The following is a 23,675-nucleotide window of genomic DNA, read 5'->3' as shown; positions in this document are numbered from 1 at the left end:
CCTCTCTTGTTGCCCCGCCCGGGATCACCTCACTATTGTTGAGATGTCGAGCTCTACACCTTGAGCTGGCATCCACTACGGGTCTTGGCCGCTTACGGCATTTACTCACTGGCGCGTTAGGTGACCGACACGGAGGATCTCTGCCAGTGATTCTACAGTTGGACTACACTTATAGTGCCAGCCTAGTACGCTTCTAGCGAGTTCACACTTAGTGACCGCATGTACATATGTGCTACTTTTCAGCTTTAGCACTTAGTCATTTTGTACTCTCTTTTCTGTGAAGAAGAAGAAGAAGCTTTCCATCTCTGTGTGCTTTGTGCTTGTCTTGTGTAGCTCTCTTGCATCCTCATTCTTTACAACTATGAAGGAGGGGGTGAGCCCTAAAGGTAGGGGAAGAGAGAGAAATACACACACACACACACACTCCCAAGCTGTCCTTTTACAGAAAGGGAATAATGGACATATGGCAGGCTCCTAAACCAAATGCCCCCAATCTCCCCTCAAATCTATTGGATGGCCATAGAGGTGGACCAATGAGAATTAGGCTAAATTAAAAGTAGCCTAATCAATTTAAAATGCTTGATAAAAGAACCGATAGAAATTAAGCTCCCTAGAAGACTATTGGACAGTCTACCAAGGGGTCCAATGAGCATCCAATAGCCCAATGGCTTGCTTGATTCCTACTGGCCAGAAGACAAAAAGGTTCGCTGAGATTTTAAATAAATTATTTTAATTACCTAAATCTCTCACAAAAGGGAAAAGGGGGACACTTGTCACAAGACTATCAACTATGCTTCTAAATTTCTATTGGCTAAGCTCTATAGGAGCCAATGGGAAGCCAGCAAGAGAAAATGAAAAAAGGGGTCGACCAAGAAGAGAGAGAGTTGGAATTTTTAGGCTAATTAATTTGCTACACGCACACACAACTCATGTGTTGAGCAAGAACTCCATCTCCTTCTCCAAGAATTGAGAAGAAGAGGCCTACACCAACAATTCTTGGCTATGGAATGCAAATCCAACCAAGATCCAAGCTTCAATGTGATGCAGAGTGATTATGTGAGGAGAATACTTATTTCTCGTAAGATACATATTCTTCCTTTTCGTCTTTCCTCATTCCTTGCTAGCTCTCACCATCTTTCAAGGTGTGTGAGGTCTTGGGACTAAGGCTAGGCCCATTAGGTGTGTTTTTCAAGCATAATTTGGTGCATGAAGCTTCCATCTTTATTGCACCAACGAGTTTTGTCAAGGAACAAAAATATTGTATTGTACAAAAGTCTCCCTTGATGGGAGAAGCTATAATAAAAAGCCTTTTTGGAGGGAGGACCGGCTCCATGTAGATCTGGTCCTCAACTGTTGTCAATTGTTCTATTTTTCTCTATTTTCAAGTATTGTCTATGCCAAACTATCTAGGTGTAATTGTTATGTTGCTTTCTTCAACCAAGTACTCTATCTATGCTCATTAGGAACTTGTTCATAATGAAATGCTCACTATGTTATCATTTTGCGCTACACACAAGTTACTAGTGCATTAAATGTTACATTGGTATCAGAGCTATTGGTTTCTCTTTTCTTGCTCAAGAAGAGAGTTCCTCAAGCTAGCTACAAATGGTTGGTGTTATTAATTGCAAAAGAGTTGAAGTACTCCTACTTTATGCAGTTAACGGTGATACCATCGAGTGTTGTGGTCTTAATAATGGATTCCTACGGGGCTTGCCTACGGCATAACCATTATTGAGCTATTAGAATCTTGACAAGAATCAGTGTTGCTCTGTGAAACTCTTTCTTCTATTCCTTGCAATTAATAATATTTTAGCCACGGTTATAGATGATTGAGTGCATCTCAGAAGGTAAAGTGGAGTAGCAACTAGGGCTTGAAGTGCCAAAGTATAAGTAAAAATGTCCATCTAAAATTTTCTAGTATGGCTGACAAGGGTAAAGAGATTGAAATGAATGTTGATAGCTTTGATTTTGCCAATGATAGAGCAACTAATGATGCCCCTATGCTTGTAAACTATCTTGTTTTTATGCTTGTAAACTATCTTGTTTCTAGGCTTCAACAAGCCCTAGGCAATCCATCCCTCCAAGGTGACGTGCTACAACAATTGCGCACCCATGGTATTCTCCAAAATTGCCACCAAGAAGAAAGAGTACCTAGGAAAGCTTCTTGTGAGACTTCCAAAAGAGGACTCTCTCCAATAAGGGAAGAGGAGGAGGATCTGTACGAAGGGCTCAAAAACTTACTACTCGATGAGGCATCTCCCTCTCAAAGGAGAGCCCAAGTTTCAATGGTAGAGCCCGCACCGAAAGAACAAGAAATAAATGAGTCTCCTTCCACCTCAACGGAGATGGCTCCAATAAGATGACGGGAAAAATGCTCTCCAACACCGCCTAAACGGAGAAGACCATCGCATACTCCTCTTCACCATAATTCAAAGAGGGAAGAGAGGAAACAAGAGAAGAAAAAGACGAGAAATAGGTCACCCTCTTCTCTATCTTCCTCATTCTATTCCTCTTTTTAAGAAAGTAATGGTGCAAAAGAGGAGGAACAAGGGAAGAAAAAGGCGAGAAAGAGGTCACCTTCTTCTCCATCTTCCTCATCCTCCTACTCTTCTGAAGAAAGTGATGGTGAAGCTCTCAAACCACCCAAAAGAAGAGGCCATAGGAAATCATATGCCGCCTAGAAAAGGTCATCCAAGATCAAAAGGTTCAAAGAGGGAGGAAAGAACATCTCTTTCCTTACCTACAATGGCACCTTTGGTTCTACGGACAAAGTCTTGGCCTTTCTCCAACAATTCAATGCGGCATTTTTGGAGATGAAGGCTTCACAAAGTCCTCTAAGCTATGTCATGTAGCTATGCATTTTCAAAAGTCCGCCATGCAATGGTGGTCTAGCCTACGAGCAAACGGTAAAGCTCCATGAACATGGAAAGTTGTAAGAGATTCCATCATGAAGCAATTTTGGCTAGCGATGCCAAAGACAAAGTACTCAGTGAATGGTGAAACTTGAACCTCTCTCCCTATGAATCTATTCACAAATATGTAGACAAGTTTTGGGATTTACATCTCAAAGCCACTGTCTACAAACAATTTACTATGGCCATCCGTTTGCGGGTGATAGGCGGAAGAGAATTTTAACCTTGTACCTAGATTCTCAAAGAGACCCTTCTAGGAATTACTCGTCATTCTAGGGTCTTTGTACAACACTATGGACATTGTCAAGCCGTGTTACTTGAATATTTTTTATATAAAGAGGGTTGCCATTTGATGGGCCTTGATAGTCTTTTTGACAGGTATGAAATGTGCTTGTTTGCTAAACCTGTCCATATTCCTGTATTCCCATGGATACACTTGGGCAATCCAAAGATAAAATCCATGGATATGCTCTCCCATGGTGAATTAAGGATTGGCAAATGTTGAAGAAATCCAGGCTGCTTACCTCTATCAAAGTTGGTCTTTTGGCATACCACATATTTTGAAACATACTCTTGTATGTTTGCTTTCATGGCAAGCCAATAGAAGTATGTTTCTATCCCTTTTAGGGTAGACTGAATCCCTTTAAGCCCCACATAAGGAGAAGCATGAGATTCATACATTACTTTCTCATGTAGTGAGTTAGTAACGCATAGCATGTTGCCATAGAGAAGATAACCATCTTGTAAGGTCAATGGTTCTTCCTTCTTCCCTAGTGCAAGGGATGAAATCACATCTTTAAAATCAGGATTGATCATACTCATCTATCATAGAAGATAGATCATTGTGAGTTGCTATGGATACCACATTCACTCTTGGTCGTTTTGAGAGTGCATCAACTACTTGATTATGCTTGCCAGCAATGTGAGCAATATGAAAATGGAATTGCAAAAGGAAATTTTGCCCACCTCATTTGTTTGTCGGAGAGCTTGGTCTACGTCATGAAGTACTTAAGGCTTTGGTGATCCATTTGCAAATGAAAGGAGTTCCCAATAAATAGTGCTCCCACGAGTCTAGAGCATGTAGAACTACTAAGAGTTCCTTCTCATATGTACCTAGATCTTCCTCAACAACAGGGTCAAACCTTCGACTTTCATAGGCTATCGCATGCCCTTCTTGGAGTCTAGAGCATGTAGAACTACTAAGAGTTCCTTCTCATATGTGCCTAGATCTTCCTCAACAACAGGGTCAAACCTTCGACTTTCATAGGCTATCGCATGCCCTTCTTGGAGCAAAAGACCTCCACCAAAATCACCACAAGCGTCGCATTGGCCCTCAAATGGCTTTGAGAGATCTGGCAATGTAAGCACAGGTTGAGATATAAGCTTTTCAAAAGCATTGTTCTCCTTGGTGGACGATATATACCTAACATTTTTTTTGGTTACGTCATGTAATGGTCCCACAATCTGTGAGAACTTTTCTATGAAGCGTCTATAGTATGCACACATACCTATAAAGCTTCTCAATTCATGAAGATTCCTTGGATTAGGCCATTCTTTTATTACCTCTAACTTTGATGGATCCATTTGGATGCCATCTTGAGAGAAAACGTGATCTAAATATTGAATCCCTTGTAAGAAAAAATCACTTTTCTTTTAATTTATATAAAGATTATTCTCTCGTAAAACTGGAAATATTACTTGGAGGTGTTGCTTGTGTTCGTCTAATGAATTCAAGTAGATGATTATATCATCAAAGAACACTCCAGTAAAGCTTCAGTGAGGCAAGAATAGCTTCTCTATCAGACGGTTGAATGTGGCTGGTGCATTGGTCAAGCCAAAAGGCATGACAATGTACTCGTAAAGACCAAACATAGTGTGAAATGCGGTCTTTACAATATCTTGATCAACTATCCTTTGTTGGGGGTCCCATTGTTGCATAGCTCCAATGACCAACAAAATTATCGATTCGGAGGGATGAGCTACCCGGCTAGGGAATGGAAACACTCACACAGTTAGTGAGCTAATCATGGCAGCACAAATGGTTAACTCTATGAGGTGAGCTTCTTGGCCTATGGAGGAGCTAAGCCACAATGAAGGCCAATCTCCACATCCACTTCTCTTCACCTCTAATCAACCCAACCACACACACTAATGATTGCAAGATGCACACAACACTAATCCTATCATGCAACACACTAATCGCAAGCACACACACATAGATCTATCAAGCACCACACTCCAATCAAACCTACATGCACACACAAGCAAAAGAGGGCAATCACACAAGATTAGAGAGGGATTAACCACTAATTAGTTACGATCTAGCTAATCTAAGCATCATAGGAAATCATAAGAAGCATGAGAGAGGCATAATGAAAGAGAATTAAGCATTGATTAGTGTTAACCAAGTCACATGACCAAGGAGAAGCTCAAGGACTCCATAGCCACACACCTTAAGAGCTCTCACCAAAGAGTTCTCTCAACAAATGAGCTTGAGAACCCTAATTTCTGTTACACACTTCCTTATATACCTAGGGTAAAAATATGTAATGTCCGGGCACCCAAGGCCTTTAGGGCTCCACCACTTACTAAATCTGCTACCTAGGCACACTAACTAACCTGTTCTTTACAGGTTGGAACTCTCATTGAGCCCGTAATACATTAAAATATTACAATGGCTTGAAATAAATAGGGAATTTACAATACATAACCATTTTGGAAAAATGTGGAAAATGTGTAACTCCAATGTTTACTGTTTCTTTGTATTCATCCTCGATGTGCATTCATACGTCTTCGGTCTTTAGCAGCTTCTGTTACATGACGTTGACTCAGTTAACATTCCCCCCTTTCGATTTTAGTGCCCACCGTCGGGTACTGTTGAAAAGTGTCCATGGAGGTTGTGGAAGGTTCAATTGGTTGTTGATGGGCTGATCTCTTCAATTGTCATTGAATTTTTTGAGGAGGTTCAATGTTGCAGCATTTTCATTGGTCCGAATATGTCTGATGTGAGATGATATTGCATTTGTCCATTGTAATAGCATAATGATGAGGCTACTACTTATTTATGAAAAGTATGTACAAGGGAAGTAGAATGATGAGGTTCTAAATTAGTCTCTAATACCTGGATGACCAAAGGGAAAAAACCCAGTGGGAAAAAAGTGCCTTTGGGATAAGCACATTATTGGAGTACTTATTAGCATGAAAAATATTAATAAAGTACTCAAGGAATTATATCCTGATAGATATGGAATTAAAAAGGCAAAAAATATGAGAGAGTAGCATGATGGAACATTGGTTTGCCTATTGTAGTCCACTTAAGGTGCATAGGTGAAAGCAAAAAAGAGTGTCTAATGCATATGTCCAATGGTGGGACATCCTAGTTATGCATACACAGAAATGCATGGAAAACAATATGTTGTGCAAGAAGGATTTTGAGGGGTTCTTCAAAAAGATGGTGTAGCTATAAAAGCATATGACATGGCTTTGCAAGCTGACACCCCTTTAAGAATGGTTTTCGTTGTTGAGGATATGTGCTCTCATCTTACTGTGCATTGTGCATGAGTATTGGACTCCACAACACTCCACCAATTGTAAGTTAATAGACTTCGACTCTTATGCTCATCTCATTCAGCATGAGCGACATGACTTAGATATGCTCAACTCTTTCAGCTTGAGTGTAAGCCTAATAATTACGACTCTTAGCACAGATTTTAATACGACTTGAAGCTTTGGGACTAATGCTTTTCCCATTTTACGACTCAATAGCCCGACTCTGACTATGCCAAAGAGTGTTTTTTGCACCCTGGCGACTTGACCTTTTACATTCTTGTGCTTACTACAAACATTTTTTCAGGTAAAAGTAAGCTTGAATCCTCAAAGAGAGGATTAGTGAAGGACCAAGTTGGCATTGAAGGTTTCTTTTGCCATACCCGTTTTATCATCTTCGTATCATCATTCACATTGGTTGGGTTGTCCTTATTTGACTGTGAAGACTCCATTATCTGTTTGATTCTCCAATTGGGCCTGTTTTGATAGGAGTTTTTGATGTTGTTCTACGCCTCTGCTCACTGTCGGCATCTGATTTTTTACTAGTGGCATTGGAGGGACTTACGAATCCAAATCTCTTGATGACCTTTGTATCTCCTTTGTTTACTTTGTTGAGCTGTAGGTCTTGTTGAATCCTTGAGATCTTCTTGCAGGTCTGGTGTAGTTGCAGTTGGCTTGTGGTTGACTAGTAGCCAAATCTTTGTATAACCTGTGTAGAATCCTTGTCCAAGAGGAAGATTCTCTAAGATCCGTCTTTGTTCTGTATCCTTTTGAGATTTGTAGTAGACTTTGGCATCTTTTGATGTTGTTCTATTGTATACCTGCTTCTTAGGTATCCTAAGATATTGTCGAGGTTGATACCTAGTGGGCCTTCTTTCTCTGGAGGGTCTTGACCTTACTTCATATGCTCTAACTTGTGGTTTTGGCACCCATATATGTTTGTTACCTCCATAGTACTCATGTTCTTTTAAGCTCCATTGTGATGCTATCCATCCCATGTGTTTGTCCTTTTGTGATGATTTCTTGTCTTTAATCCAAACCGAATCATTGACTTTGACTAAACTTCTTTCTTGAGTACTTTGGTTGATATATCTTTGCTTTTCTGGGTGTCTCCTTAGAGGTTTCAGTTGGGTCAGCAATTGACTTGAAGTTTTGAAAGCCTGACTTGCTTGAAGTATTTGGTTCATGAGGGTTCTTTGATGTAGAGGCATATGTTGTCACACCTTCTTTGCTAATCGGTGGAAGTTCCACTTTAGCTTTACCTTTGTTCACAAGATTTGTCTTTGATTCTTGTGACTTTTGCAACTCTGAATCTAGCATTAACGATACCTGTAAATGTTGTTGGCTACCTCTTGGAAAAGAGAGTATTAGCATTTTATCTTCTTTGTATGCTTTGTGCTGGTCTAACCAATGATGTGCAAGGATGACATCTGCAAAGCATTTCCTTTGAAGGCTTCATCTAAAACTTTACTTGCTCTTCATGATTTTGGATGCTAAGGGTAGCAACCATTTCCTTTTGACTTGTAGCCTTACCCATGATTTCTCTGCTACCTAGCTTGTCCTGAGTAATCTCTAGAATGCTCTACTGTGATCACATGGAATTGAGCTATGATGATGTGTGAACTTACTTCAATGGCGATAGAGATGATTCCCCAGCATTCTGCTCGTTTGTGTCCTGATATGCTCACAAATTCAGTAGCATCTTCCAAATGTGGTTGTCCACATCTTTTCCAAGTGCGAAAAGACATGAGGTTCTTGTCTAGCTGAAAATCTAGCTTTACTTCTCTTGACAACTTTTTTTCGTTTTCACCAACAATGTTGCACTTGATCGCCCCAGGATTTCTTTCTGTATTGACTGCTTTTGCTGTGGCATTTTCCTTTAGTTGAGCTCATCTGAATTTTCTTTGCTTTGACCACCTGCTTCCATTGATGTCGACTCCATTGGCTGTAAGATTGCACCTTTTTGTAATTGTTGAGCATTGTCTATCTGTATCTCAGCAACCTTTGATCTTAATACATTCACTATACTTTCTGGCAGAATTTGTCTTTTCGGAGGAGATTTCGGTGGTGACCTTTGTGTAGATTTTTGAACTTTAGCTTCTATTGACTTTGACTTTTCTTTCACCTGTTTTGGCAGCTTGAGGCTTTGCATCATCTTCAGATTGTCTTTGAGTTCAGTCGTACCATCCATAGGGGTTTGTACAAGATCATAATCTTGCTGATATTCGTTACCATGTGCATCTTGATATGCATATGTGAGCTTGGTCACCTGTAATTGTTTGAACACTATTGGATTTGTTGGCTTTTGTCTTTGACTTAAGTGATCAGCTCTTTGAATCTTACAACTATTTTTGTATTACATGGTTTGTTGACAAGATAAAGTAGTGCTTGGTGTTCTACAAAGAAAACAAACTTCTTTTCCAAAAAGTAATGCATGAATTTTTTGATGGCATAAATTATTTTAATTCCTTCTCTTTTTGTTGTATAATTCTTTTCTATTCTGCTCAATTGCCTGCTAGGACATGAGATGGGAAAATCCAAGGTCTCCTCCCTTGGTTGTGCCAATATGCTACCAATAGTAAAATTCAAAGTATCAACATGTACATAAAAATGTTATTCCAATCTGGATTTTTCAAGGATATAAGATGAAGAGAAAGCTTGCTTGAGCTTTTGAAATGACTCTTCACACTCTTTAGCCTACACAAATTGAGTGATCATGCCATAAATGGGGTTAGCCATTATCCACAATGTCCCATGAATTTTTTAACTTCCTTGACACTTGTTGATCTAGCCATTTCAGCAATCACTACCACTTTCTCCTATCTATAGCAATTCCATTCTTGAAAATTATGTGTTTAAGAATTTTTCATTATCTAACCATGAATACATATTTTTCAAAATTTTAAAAAATCCTATATAGATGGTATTTGATACCCTTGAGGTTCTTAAAAATGGTGTACTCGTTTGGATGAGTACTTACACAGGTCGTGTATTCCCTGAAAGTAAGGCTCATCAACCTTTGAAATGTTGATAGAGCTTTTGTGACCCCACAAGGCATGACTCTATATCCAAACGTTACCCATTTCATGGCAAAAGCCACTTTATTTGGTCCTTTGGATCAAAGGCTAGTTTTTTATAGCCCAAGAATCCATTTAAGAAGTTGTAAGCTTCTTTTCCATCCACTCTCTCTAGGACATGATTAGTGATAGAAAGAGGATAATTATCTCTTATAGTTGCGGCATTCATTTTTTATGAGATTAACACACACTCTTAACTTACTGTTTTGCTTTGGTACCACCACGATGGGGAACACCAAGATAGTGTGCTCAATTTTGTAGATAAATTCCAACTCCTTGATATTTTCTATCTCTTCCTTGATCTTTTTTGCAAAGGTCTCATTATAGGTATAGGGTCTTTGTTTTCTTGGCTTAGCATCACTTGCATGGGTAGAGTATGTTGACATATGTCAGGATCCACTCTCTTGAGATCTTTATGAGACCATGCAAAGACGTCCCTATATTTTTTAAGGTTTGATGAGAATCTCCTCTTCTTCTTGAGACAAGTCAATTGCTATGTAAGTCGGTTTTGTTTCTTCACTGATTTCTCCTAGGTCAATCTTCTTGGTGTGCTCAAGCACTTTGTGGGATCTTTGTGGTTCCCTAGGTTGTCTCACAGGCTACTCTACAATGATCCTTTGGTCCTGTAGATTGTATTTTTGTAATTCTATGAAATACATATAATCCCTTATTTGTCACTTTCTAGTTCTATTTCAGTTCTTTGAGGGTTCTTTTTAGTTTGATATTTGGCCCTTCTTTCCATTTTGGTCATAGATAGGTCCTTTTTGTTAGCTTGGTTTAACTTTTGAGCTTTCCATTTCATTTCAGTTTGTCATTTCATGTTTTTTCTATTTTTTTGAGATGGGTATCTGCTACTGATGATTTTGTCTTTGATACAATCTTTCACATCAACCATCATCAAAAATTGTATCTTGCCTTTGATTTTTGGCATAAATAATTTCTATAATGTTTTCCATCTTGTCTTTTTTGTATCTCTCTTGTCGTCTTTGATTCTCATTGGAAGATTCAAAGAAATTTTCCTATTTCCACCACAGCAATAGTTTTGCTCTTAAGAACTCCCTTTCTGAATCATATTTCTCTACTGTAAGAGTCTCCTCCTCCACTTCATCAATAGCATCATAATAATGATCAAAGAAAAATTATTTATCATCCAACGGCACAATAGTTACCATTTGGATTGGAACAATGCCATAGTCTTCTTTGTCGTGATTGTGTTTTTGTTATTTCATGTGCAATAAGAGTGCAGTAATCTCCTACTTTGTTCATGGGAACATATTTGACAAGTTTACTTTGAGATTCCTTTCATCACATCTCTTCGGCTTTTTCCCTTGTTAGTCGTGTGATTCCCACTTTTTCCAAAGTGTTTTGCACATATTTCCATAGATGTGGTCTAATCTTCAACAATTATTTTAATGTTATGGTGCATTGAATGGTGTTGACATGATCCTATGAAGGTTTTCCACATCTAAAGTGTACTTTGTTTTGTTTAGTTTGTGGTCTTACATACCAAGGATTTTCCTTCATTATCTTCCAAGTATGATGGTACATGGATGGTCCAACCCCATACCTCCTCAATTGGAGATGATTTCAATGTCAAACTTCCATCATTCACCTCTCTAAACTTTTCCACGGGTGATTTGTCCAATCTTCCTCCACTAAGGGGATTCCTTCTAGCCCGTCTTCACTATCTAATACTATGATGTCAAGTGCTTCATTTTGAGCTAAAGAATACCTCAATACTTTAGTGTCATATAACTTGATTGGTTTTGGTCTTGTTTCATCTTTTTTTGGATTCCAATGGTTTCTAGTTTTAGTTTTTGGGCCTCAAGCATCATTTGCACGATTTGCACTAGTAAGCTTCTAGCTTTGCTGCTTCCATAACAGAAGTTGGGTAGTGTTTTTTCAAAAAATTCCATTGTTTCACCCATCTTTAAGCCCGCTTGAAAAGCTTCCAAGGTTGCACTGATTTGTTCATATATTTTGTCTACCAATTTTGAGCTTCCCAATTTCAGCTTTGGTTCCCAGAGCTTGGTCTACATGGACTTCATGCTTTTCTTGAACAACCTTTGAGTTTTCTCTTCAATTTCTCTTTGTTGTTTCTATCTCCTAAGTCCATAGAATTGTTCTCTCTCTTTTTTAGAATGCTTAGAGGACCTTTTCTATTCTCCATTTCACTAGCGCTATTTTTCTAAGCATGTACCCTTGTCATCACTACTTTGATTGGAACCTTAGGTTCAGGAGTTGATTGGCATGGCATGTACTATATTGATGGCCATTTTCCTTTTGTTTTCTAGGTTTCTAGGAGAACCCTCAGGATAATGTCCCCTTTGTTTGCCACATTGAATGTAGTAAGCCTCAATTGACTTAGCATTCTTATCACTATCTGGAAAATCTTTTTTTGATCCACATTTATGAAAATTTTCCATTCATAGTTTAGGAATTTGTTTCATCATGGGTGGCCTAGCTCCTTGTTTTGCAATGAAATACATAGGTTATGCCTTTGGAGATGCCTAATAGATTGGTTTCATCATGGTAGTTTACGATTGAGTGTACCATTCTATAATTTGCTACCACAGCTCATAACTAGCTTCATTATAGGGTGTGACATATACTATGGCTTGCTCCTCCACTTGTTGTACCGCATTATCCTACTAACATAGTCCCTCAAAGACTCTCCTTGTTTTTTCTTAAAGTTATAGATTTGTGCTTCTGTACAATGCTTGATTCCCATTCTTGAACAAGCAACAAAAAATATTTTAGCCAATGTTGGCAAATTTGTAATGGATCTAGGAGGTATGGTTTGAAACCAAGTCAAAGCCTTACCTTTTAGTGTCACTCCAAATCCTTCGAGCTTATTATGGAGGTCAAAATTTCTTTATGCTCTCAGTACTTGCCTAAAACTTGCTAAGTGGTTGTATGGATAGCCATATCCAATATATTTCTTGACCCGTATTTGAAAATCAATTGGTCTATCTTTTTTGTTATGCTTGGCACCCACTTTCCTAGTTGGTGGTCCTCCATTTAAACCTTCAAACCAATTACTTGGTAATGGTGACTCATTTGACCCTTTTCTGGTCTTGGTGTCACCAAATCTTCCTTGGTTTGTGGTGATTTTGCCATCTCTCATCCAATTCTCATCATTGAGGTGGGTTCCTTGGGCTACACTACCCCATTGATTGTCCATGCTACCAAAATATCTTTCTCCTGGTCTAATTTTTTATCCTTGTCATATCTTTATGCCATGCTGGCAAAATATCTTTATGTCAATGAGAATTTTTTATCCATGTTAGGTCCCATTTTCATGATCATATCTTTGATCAAGTAGCCCCTAATATTTGTTCTCCTCAACCACTTTTGGATTCAACATAACAAAGTTATTATTATATCTATCTCTAAAGAAGAGTACGGGAAGGTTTGTTGCACCTTTCTCTCTAATCTTGAAAATGTACATAATCTTCAAGGGTGTTAAATACCCTGGTTTCGTTTGAGCTGTCCACACAAAAATTGTCACATTATTGTTCTCCCAACAATAGACTCCTAGTCTCGGGTTATCAATTGGTATATGCCTTAGAATTTTTTATGTCTAATTGATTATAACCTTCTAATTCTAACCTTCTAACACAGGTGGTCCTTCTTTGGTGGTGATGTTTGGAAACAGTGTATCAACTTCCAATCCCCATTTGTCCATATTGTCAAGATTTATAATCTTTAAGTATTGCACTTTGTTTTGGTCCATATAGAAAGTTTCTTGCTTGTTGGATTTAACCGTCTCTTTGAATGTAATAGTATGGTCATTAACTCTAATCATTTGAACCCCATGCTTGTTGGTCTTATAAAAGGTCAATATATACTTAAACTTGAGCAAAGTTCCAGAACATGAGTGAGTAGAAAAGGAAGACATCTTTGAAGTAGAGTGGGGTTAAATGGTTGTCAACTTCTTCAACTATGGTCCCTAAGGATCCCCCTTCGTTAACACTCTCCTTAGTGGACACTTTGCTCTTGATTTCTTGATTAAAACCCTAACTTGCTAGAACATGGCTTGATCTAAGGTACATAAAGACCAATAAGTCTCAATGAAATTAAATACCTAGCCGTTAGAACCAATACCAATCTGCTTCAGCTGTTTTAATAGGTTTTTTAATTTATTTACCTTAAAGAAGGTCTCCAACAATATTTTTTATGTTGAAGATAAAAGAAGAACACTTATTGAGTTTGAGGTCAAAATCTAATTCATTTCTCAGTAGCAATCACATCGACACTTGTAAACTTTCACTAAATTTCTTCAAAGCAAGCTCGAACTCGGGAGTTCGAAATTTTAGCCGCTTCAAAAAGCATGGAACTCTAAATTTTCTACAGACAGCATGGCTGTAAGAAATAGAGAATGCATAAATGAAAATTTAGATGTGTTTGTCTATGCCAGTGTGAGTGACCTCAAAACCAATTTTTCCAGAAATTTTAACTTTTTGAACCTCCAAAAATGGCCTAAATTTGCACAAAAAGTCAAAAAATACCCAAAAAATCAAAAAATTCCAAATAAATCCAAAACATTCAAGAAAACTCCAAAACCCTCAATAAATCATCAACAATCACATTTGACCACATCGGACACATACAAGCATGCCAAAAATTGAAATTTTTATGAAAATGTCAATTATGACAAAACCATCAAGCTGGCCTCAAAAATAACAAAACGTGAAAAAATCAATCAATTGGGACACAAAAGCGCTCAAAACTTATGCCACAATCATGCCTTCATAACATCTTGTCAAGATCATGCACTGTTAGCAGCGGCTAACAAAGGCTACACCAAGTATACATCAAGCGGGAGATATCTATGGTTGTGCATAATATTTCCACTCACTTTGTATAAGTCTTGGGCTCACTTGGAGTTCCAAAGTTGTATATGGTAGTTTGAGGGCTCAAGCTTAAACCCATAGTAGAAGGGAAAGTGGTGAAAGCCCTTAAAAGGAAGCCTTTGTGTAAGGAGGTTTCATTCTTGAGTATCCACTCTTGAGGATCCACTTTTGAGAGCTCCCTCTCTCTAGAGTGTTCACTCTTTGGCCTAGCCTTGAGCTTAATGTCTATGCAGGCTAGTGCTAACCATTGTAATTAGTGTAAGCTCTTCTTGATTAATCTAATTCTTATTTTCTCATTAGTCTCTTCTTCTCTACATTTCATCTTGTCATGAACTAGTATTACACTTTCATTATTCTAGATTTGAGAGATGTATGTACTTCTTGCTAGTAACTACTCTTATCTCTCTACGAGCAATTTATTTGTGATATTTAGCATCATAAATTAGGGTGATTAAGTTGGATCTTAATCTTCTGATTTGTGTGTGTGCCCTATTCTTTGCTTGTGTGTGTAGATAGGTTTTATGGAGCTTTAGCACCATTCACCTCGTGTGTATAAGCTATTGATGAAGTGCCTTAATTGACGTGTGGTAATTAGTGTGTGCTTATCATTAGTGTGTTTGGAATTTCTAGTGTATGGCAAGTCGGACTTCGGTGGGCTTGATGTGTGTAGGAGATTAATTGATTAGTGATTAGAGTAGGTTTAGAGTTCGTCTTGCCATGGCTAATCTCAACTTGCAATGGAGAAGTGATCTCTTGAATCCTCTATTCCATTCATCCTAGGCTCGTGCTTCCATATCCTAGCCGGGTTTTCGGATCCACGGATTTGATAATTTTTTGTGGGTTGCGATTAGGTCGTGCTACAACTCCTCTCTACATTTGGCGCCATTGTCGGGGATCGATAACCTAAGCTAGTGAGTTTAGGATGTGTAGAATAGAGTAATTTCACTACTAATTTTGCTGGTTTTTGAGAGTGTGTAACTCAATTTTTGGTTGTGATTTGATGATGATGTGCAAAAAATTGATGCTAATGTTGAGTTATGAATACCCCAAACCCCCAATTTCACTAATTTCATGCTAACCCTTACTAATTTTGGTTCTTTCTATGCTAATGTTTACTAATTTCATGTTAATTTTTACTAACCTTGCTAACCTAACCACTAACATTTGAAGTGTAAAGTATGTTAAATCCCCTTGCAAGAGGTGGAATCAACACTTTTATCAAGTTAATTATGCTAATCCAGCTCGTCGGACTTTCAAGACCGGCTTGCCGAAGCCTTCGGGCATCTCGCATGAGACATGGCAGCAGATCAGGGAGGATGAGCAGACAGCGGACATGCGGTTCAGACAGCAGCGTCAGGCCACGGAGGTACGACAGATGACCAGGGACACATCTCATCTTGGCAGCGGAGTCTTCGACACCTTTCGCTATGAGTTTGTGAGTTTCCAATCCAATCGTAGCTATGGTGTTTTTTTTAAAACACAACGAATCATGTATTCTTAATTACTTTGGTTTTTTTATAAACGCAGAATCTTGCAATGCATCGAGCCCCAACATGCCAGGAGGAGACAGATGGATATCAGAGAGGCATTTATGAAGTATTGAATGATCTTGCTGTCGTAGGAGAGCCTGTAGACTGGGAGGCCTTAGAGTCTCGCTGATCGATTGAGGTGAGACGGTAATATGTGTGAGTTGATTTAATTAATTAAGTATATGTGAAGTAGTATTAATACGCACTTTTCGACGTATAGCGTCGAAATCTGCGTCAAAGGCACCTTTTTTTGTTGTAGTGTTGATGATTTTGAGTGTATGATTTTTGGCCTTCAATGGTCTATTTTTGGGCTAATTTGGAAGAGCCACACATGTGTGTGCATGATGGAATTGTCACGTGGAGCAAGGATTAGCTTGAATGCAATCAATTGTAAGTGCATTGACCTACTCCATTCGATTTTTGAGTGGTTAATTTGATTCCAATGTGTTGCTAATTTATTGCTAAAATTAGGTGTGTAAATCAATTGACCTACACTTTGCACCTAATTTTATTGTTTTGGGATGAAATTGATGGTCAATGTTGACTAATGAACAATGTTTGTGTCAAGATAATGCTTAGTTCTCAATAAGAAATCATGTGTGTGCATAAAAATCATTGTGTGTGTGCATACACCAAAGAAGGAAAAAACTGTCAAAAGTGTGTGTGCACCTAATCTTGAGTGTGTGCATGCATAAAAAGTGATGAAATTGATGATACATGAGTATGCAATCATGTACATGATATATATGTTAGGTTAATTCAATCATTGGATAAGCCTAAATGCCAGAAAATAGGGCAAAAATTGAGTGTGTGTGCCTATCCATGACCACTTGATTTTCAATGATTGATGGTCAATTGGGACACCTAAATGGTTTTTGATTGTCAAATGTTCATAAAAAGTATGTGCAATCATTAGGTGTAAGCTTAAATGCATTTCCAATTGAGCCAAATTTGATCATTTGTGCTTAATTTTTGAGTGTGTGCGTTGCTTGATTGGGTAAAAATAGTGCTAATTTTTTAGAAATTAAGCATGCATGCATTCACTTATGATTGATTGAGTTGGCAATTTGTGCGTTGCAATGTGAAATTTGATCGGTGGATTGCATAAAATTTTGGCCTAAATTTGGATGTGTGTGCCTACTCAACATTCGGTATTCAAATGAGGATGAATAATTGATCTTGGTTTCCAATTATGATGATTAAAAGACCTAAAAAAGTGATGTGTATATAATTGTTTGACTTAGAATGATTCAATTGATACCCAATTGAAAATGATTTTTTGACCATTATCATGTATGTCGAGGCGGTATTTACAAGCTTCCATAATCACGATCATATAGCCACGCAAACCATAATGACAAATTCAATTGAATTTGGATGATGAGGTCCATTAGACATGAGCAATTTTAAGATTGCAATGATGACAATTGAGAAGGGTTTTGCCAATAAGAGAATTGGTGCGCATATGCTATGTCTCATAGAGTATAGGATGCATCAATTTCATATGGTGTACCCACTATGATCATTAATGGATCAAATTTTTGACGTATATCATACCAAATGACTTGGAAAGATTATAAACACTCAATCAAGACCGAAATGTTTTTATGAGATTGTGACCAAATTTTTGATATCAATTGAGGATTTGAACCTAACTTTGAGTGTTTGCAAGACTATTCAAACAAAAGTCGAGAACAAATTGATGTGAGATGACACTTAATTGATTAAAAGACGTATGTTATGATCGAGATGATTTTGCACACAAAATTCATTTTAAGTGGCATTGGGAGTTAAAATTGAGAGTAGGGGCAAGCTTGTGTTAGTATGTGTTAGTCCTCATAGGATCATGAGCATAGGGGTCGATGTGCTGAAGGATTAAGAGAATTATCACTTGCTTTAAGAGAGCCGGAATTGTGGCATTTGCGAGAACGCCCCCTAAGTTTTCTTTATTAAAAAAAAAAGGGGAGACAATAGCCTACCTAAATTGGTGTTGACCCACCGCCCCATACAGCTCACCCAATTTTAGTAATGCCTCGAGCACACACAAAACGCCAACTGGAGCTGCTTTTCTTGCAAGTTGAAGACACACACATTGAGTGCGGCCCATCTTTGCGCACTGGTAGCCGAATATGGCGAAGACAACACACACACACACACACCCCATCACACTGGCCAGTCTTGGCGTTTTCAAAGAAAAAATCGAACACACAAACACACTCGGTCGAGCCTGAAAAGGCACAAAAATAACACACACACACAAGCCCGTGTTCTTGAGTCCCCATTTTTCTCGCAAAACAAAACTCTGCACCACGTCTTTTACATTGCAATCTCACAAAAAATGACACACACCCTACGCGCTACTGCAAGTTGAAAACACGCACTTTCTCTTTCCACTTGCAACCTACAGTCCCGCTTTGGCTCGTAGCTCAGAAAAATCCACACTCACGCACGTTTGACTACTAGTCGGGACTCACTGCTGCTAGTACTGCTAAGCTTTGCTCCTGCTAGGAGTCCACAAAAGCCTTTTGGCTTGAGCACTGCAGCTTGATTGATTTTTAGTTGCATTGCTATCTAAAACATAACCATTGGCGCATAGGCAAGCATTGAGTGTGTGCCATGATTATATCATGATCAACTCCATGCATAAATGAATATCAATACACAAATGCTCTTGGCTTATGCATGATCTAGTGCTTGGCTTAATTGAAAACTTCTTAGATCATTGCACTAAAAGGCAAGTTCTTGTTGAAATGCATGTGAGTTTCTCGATTGTGAGAACTACATTGGGCATGAATCTATGTTTGGTTGAGTAATTTTGTGCATTTTAGTGCTTAATATGAATGCAGATCCTTGAAAAATCACTAATCATTGAGCTTGTTTGAAAAATCATGAGATAGCATTAGCACGATTTGTGATTCAAAATGACATTTGTAGTGCTTGTATTGTGTTGACCATATGAATGTAAAGCACTAACATATGAGTTGTTTTGAAGGAATGTGGCAAGTGTGTGATTTCATTGATCCAAGAAGAGGTCATCATTGCAATATATTGCAAAATGTGGTTAGTTAGAGCCATTCCAATTATTTGAAATAAAAGTTGTATATATGCTAGCTCATAGCTTGGTCAAAAGTTAATTTTTTTCATTTGAGCTAGTATTTACCTAACTTTTTTCAAACTTTAAATTGCAAAATTTGGCTATTAAGAGCCATTCATTTCATTTCATCAAGTTGCAGTCATCTCTAGCTCATAGATTGCTCTAAAAATTGTAAAATTTCATGTGAGCTAGTTGTTAGCCAACTTTTTGAAAAGCTTTAAATTGTAAAATTCAGCTTTCAAGAGCCACTTCATTTCATTCAAAAGTTGCATTATTTTCAGCTCTTGGCTTGTTTTAACTCCATATTTCCTTGAGCTAGAAATTAACAAACTTTTGAATCATGCATGAGAGACTTTAAATTGCAAATTTTGCTTATGTAAAGCTCATTTTATCTCTCATTGTTGATATGTATGCATAAACTTGCTACAAAGAGCATCATGTGCATAACCAAAGGCATTTTTTCCCTTGGGTTTTTTCCCTTTGGCAAATTCGGGTATGCAAGACCCTAGCTTTAGGTTTTCATTTTTGTTTTTGTGGTTTTTGGATTTCAATAAAAGGCTTTGGAGCTTGTGTTTACACTTGTCTTTAAATCAGCTTCTTTTGCAAATAAAAAGATCAAGAGACTTCTCTACACAAAGGATGCTTGCTCAAGGATACAAAGATCATGAATAGGTGTAATCCTTCCATGATTTTTCTCTTTTGTTCATCTCTTCATTCTTTATGCTTGGCTTAAGTGAAAGTTTGCTTCTAAGCTATGGTTTTTTCATGTTCGAAAGCTAGGCATCCTAAAGTTTCAACACTTTGCTTTGTGAAAATTAACTCATCAAAAAATTAGGTTTATGTGTGTTAATCATAGGTAATTGGCATTGACCTTAGGTTGATATAGATTCATTTCTCATTAGTCCTAAACTCTTAGTGATGGTCTTAAATACTCCATTCATTTTTAACATGACCTAAGCTATGAATAGGCTTTAGTCCTTTAGTCCTTTAGTCCAATTGCCATTAGCATCTCATCTTGGAAGAAATAAAAAAGTGCTAAAAATTGAATCAAAGAAGCAAAAAACTGTCAAGAAAAAAAGTAGCAAAAATGCTAGTAAGACACATGAAAAGAAATTTTTTATGTCATGTTGTGTCTATGTGAGGCCTAGCGCCTTATTGGCATTTGGCAAGCGAGGGGAATCACCTTGGCTCGCTTGGTCAAGGCCCTAAACCGATGCCCTGGGTTGATAGGGGTTAGCCATTGCCTTGGTAGGCTAGTAGGCTTTTGGAATACCTTCTTGAGTGTTCAAGGAGCCGAGAATCTCACCTAGACTTGCCTTGGGGTGGTAGCCTTGTGATGTGTTTTACTTTTTTCGATGAATGACAAAACCAAAACTTCCATGAGCTTCAAAAAGCTTTGACAAATGTACTAATAGATTAGGAGCTTTTTTATAGCCCGTAGACATGATAGACTTGGATGATTTATTAAGATTGTTCACATAGTTTTTAGGCTAGTAGGTTTATGAACTTGCATTAGCCTAGGGTCATATTTGATTGCTTGTGTTTCATGCATAAAATTGAAATTTCAAGTGGTTTAATCTTCACAATAGTTTAGGTGTTATTTTGCTTTATGTTGTTTAGTTTTTTAGTATAATTGACCCATCTTTTGGAAGCAAAAGTCCCTTTGCATGATTGTTCATTTGTGCTTCATGTTCTATTCATTCTTGGTGACCTTTGATGCTCATTACTTGTTGTTATGTTTTGCAGCTCAACATTACTTCCATGGACTTGCTTTCTACCATGTCACCGTGTCTTGCTTCACCGGCACACGAGGATGTGCGCCAAATTAGGAAGGGGGGAATGTTAGCAACGGCTAACAAAGGCTACACCAAATATGCATCAAGCGGGAGATATCTATGGTTGTGCATAATATTTCCACTCACTTTGTATAAGTCTTGGGCTCACTTGGAATTCCAAATTTGTATATGGTAGTTTGAGGGCTCAAGCTTAAACCCATAGTAGAAGGGAAAGTGGTGAAAGCCCTTAAAAGGAAGCCTTTGTGTAAGGAGGCTTCATTCTTGAGTATCCACTCTTGAGGATCCACTTTTGAGAGCTCCCTCCCTCTAGAGTGTTCACTCTTTGGCCTAGCCTTGAGCTTAATGTCTATGCTTGAGAGGATAGTGCTAACCATTGTAATTAGTGTAAGCTCTTCTTGATTAATCTAATTCTTATTTTCTCATTACACTACAAGAGGTTCTTCACAGTTGTGACGGCCTTAGCGATGGAAATACACGGGGATTTTTTTATCCCCGGCGTCACTATAAGCGTAGAGCGTCGCTATTTGCGTCTCTATTTGCGTCGCTATTAGCGTCTCTATTTGCGTCTTTATATGTGTCTCTGTTTGCGTTGCTATATAGAGACGCATATAGCGACGTAAATAGAGACGCATATAGAGACGCAAATAGAGACGCATATAGAGACGCTAATAGCGACACAAATAGAGACACATATAGAGATGCAAATAGAGATGCATATAGAGACGCTAATAGCGACGTTGCAAGTTCAAAAATAGCGACGTATATAGCGACGCCCGAGAATAAATTTTTTTGGTGGCAGGGCATACATTACCCTGCCACCCCATCAACCATTTTGAACATAAAGTTTCCAAAACTAAAATGCAAAATTGACAAAAGTATATCGATAAAAGTGAATTGACAAAGTAATAAATTGACAAAATTATACACATCATAGGCAAAATAACTTGATTATTAAGCTTTGATTAAAATGTACTAGCTACAACGTAGTTGTCATTAATTATTGAAAAAATACATTGTTGGCCAATAGTTAAAAAATTGACGTACACACGTCATCTCCTAATATACGTTGTGAAAAAAATAAAACTAGTGCTATCTATCTACGGCTACTTTGATGCCAACTAATCTGACGTCTCATCGCATCCGAGCGGCACATCTGTCGGATACTGCAAAAAAAAAAAAACACAATAAGACTTTATGTAAGTATAAATAAATAATTACAAAACAATCTAATGTTAAGCTTATTATAAAATGTAAGAGTGTAAGGTTAAATATTGCCCAAGTCGGAGCGATAACTCTGAATGTCCATAAGAACATTTAAGCCCTTTTTGTCCGCATACTCGCGCTTGTAAGGTGTGGGTTCATGTCCAATCATCTACCACTGTCAAGAGCGCGTATGGCAAGCCGTAGATAAAACCGTAAGAAGAAACGCCAAATATACAAGCCGTTTTTGAAGTCCTTCGTGTTTTTCTACAAAAAAAACGCAAACCGACTTCCGAAAAGGCTTCAACACTTGCCCAAACCATCCATAGTTGATTAGGTAAGCTTTAGACAAAGTTAATAGTGCATATGGCAAGCCGTAGCCAAAACGGCAAGATGAAACGCTAAATACACAAGCCTTTTCTGAAGTCCGTTTGTATTTTTCTATGGAAAAATGCAAACGAACTTTAAAAACGGCCTGTGCGCTTGTCCAAACCATCCATAGTTGATTAGGTAAGCTTTATGCAATGTCAAGAGCGTGTATGTCAAGCCCTATGCAAAACCGCAAGAAGAAACGCCAAACACACAAGCCGTTTCTGAAGTTCGTTTGTGTTTTTCTATGGAAAAACGTAAACAGACTTAGAAAATGGTTTCAACACTTGCCCAAACCATCCATAGTTGATTAGGTAAGCTTTTGGCAAAGTCAGTAGCGCGTTTGGCAAGCGATAGGAAAAACCGTGAGAAGAAACGACAAAAATATACAACCCGTTTCAGAAGTCCGTTCACGTTTTTCTACGAAAAACACAAACCATCCATAGTTGATTAGGTAAGCTTTAGGTAATGTCAAGAGCATGTACGGCAAGCCGTAGGCAAAACCGCAAGAAGAAACGCTAAACATACAAGCCGTTTCTTAAGTCCGTTCGTGTTTTTTTACGAAAAAATACAAACGGACTTAAAAAATGGCTTGTGTGCTTGTCCAAACTATTCATAGGTGATTAGGTAAAGTTTAGGCAAAGTCAAGAGCATGTATGGCAAGCCATAGATAAAACCGCAAGAAGAAATGCCAAATATACAAGCCGTTTCTGAAGTCCGTTCTCGTTTTTCTACAAAAAAAACACAAACGAACTTCGGAAACGGCTTCAACACTTGCCCAAACCATCCATAGTTGATTAGGTAAGCTTTAGGCAAAGTCAATAGCGTGTATGGCAAGCTGTAGGCAAAACCGCAAGATGAAACGCTAAATCTACAAACCGTTTCTGAAGTCCTTCGTGTTTTTCCACGAAAAAATGCAAACGGACTTCCGAAAAGGCTTCAACACTTGCCCAAACCATCCATAGTTGATTATGTAAGCTTTAGACAAAGCTAATAGTGCGTATGGCAAGCCATAGGCAAAACGGCAAGATGAAACGCTAAATACACATGCCGTTTCCGAAGTCCGTTTTTATTTTTCTACGGAAAAACACAAACGAACTTTAGAAACGGCCTGTGCGCTTGTCCAAACCATCCATAGTTGATTAGGTAAGCTTTATGCAATGTCAAGAGCGCGTATGTCAAGCAGTAGGCAAAACTGCAAGAAGAAACGCCAAACACACAAGCCGTTTCTGAAGTTCGTTTGCGTTTTTCTATGGAAAAACGTAAACAGACTTAGAAAACGGCTTCAACACTTGC

Source organism: Adiantum capillus-veneris, chromosome 9 (genome assembly GCF_014529385.1).
Source record: "Adiantum capillus-veneris isolate H3 chromosome 9, ASM1452938v2, whole genome shotgun sequence".
In the NCBI taxonomy this organism is placed as follows: domain Eukaryota; kingdom Viridiplantae; phylum Streptophyta; class Polypodiopsida; order Polypodiales; family Pteridaceae; genus Adiantum; species Adiantum capillus-veneris.
The sequence above is the reverse complement of the archived record's forward strand: the minus strand, read 5'-3'. Positions refer to the sequence as shown.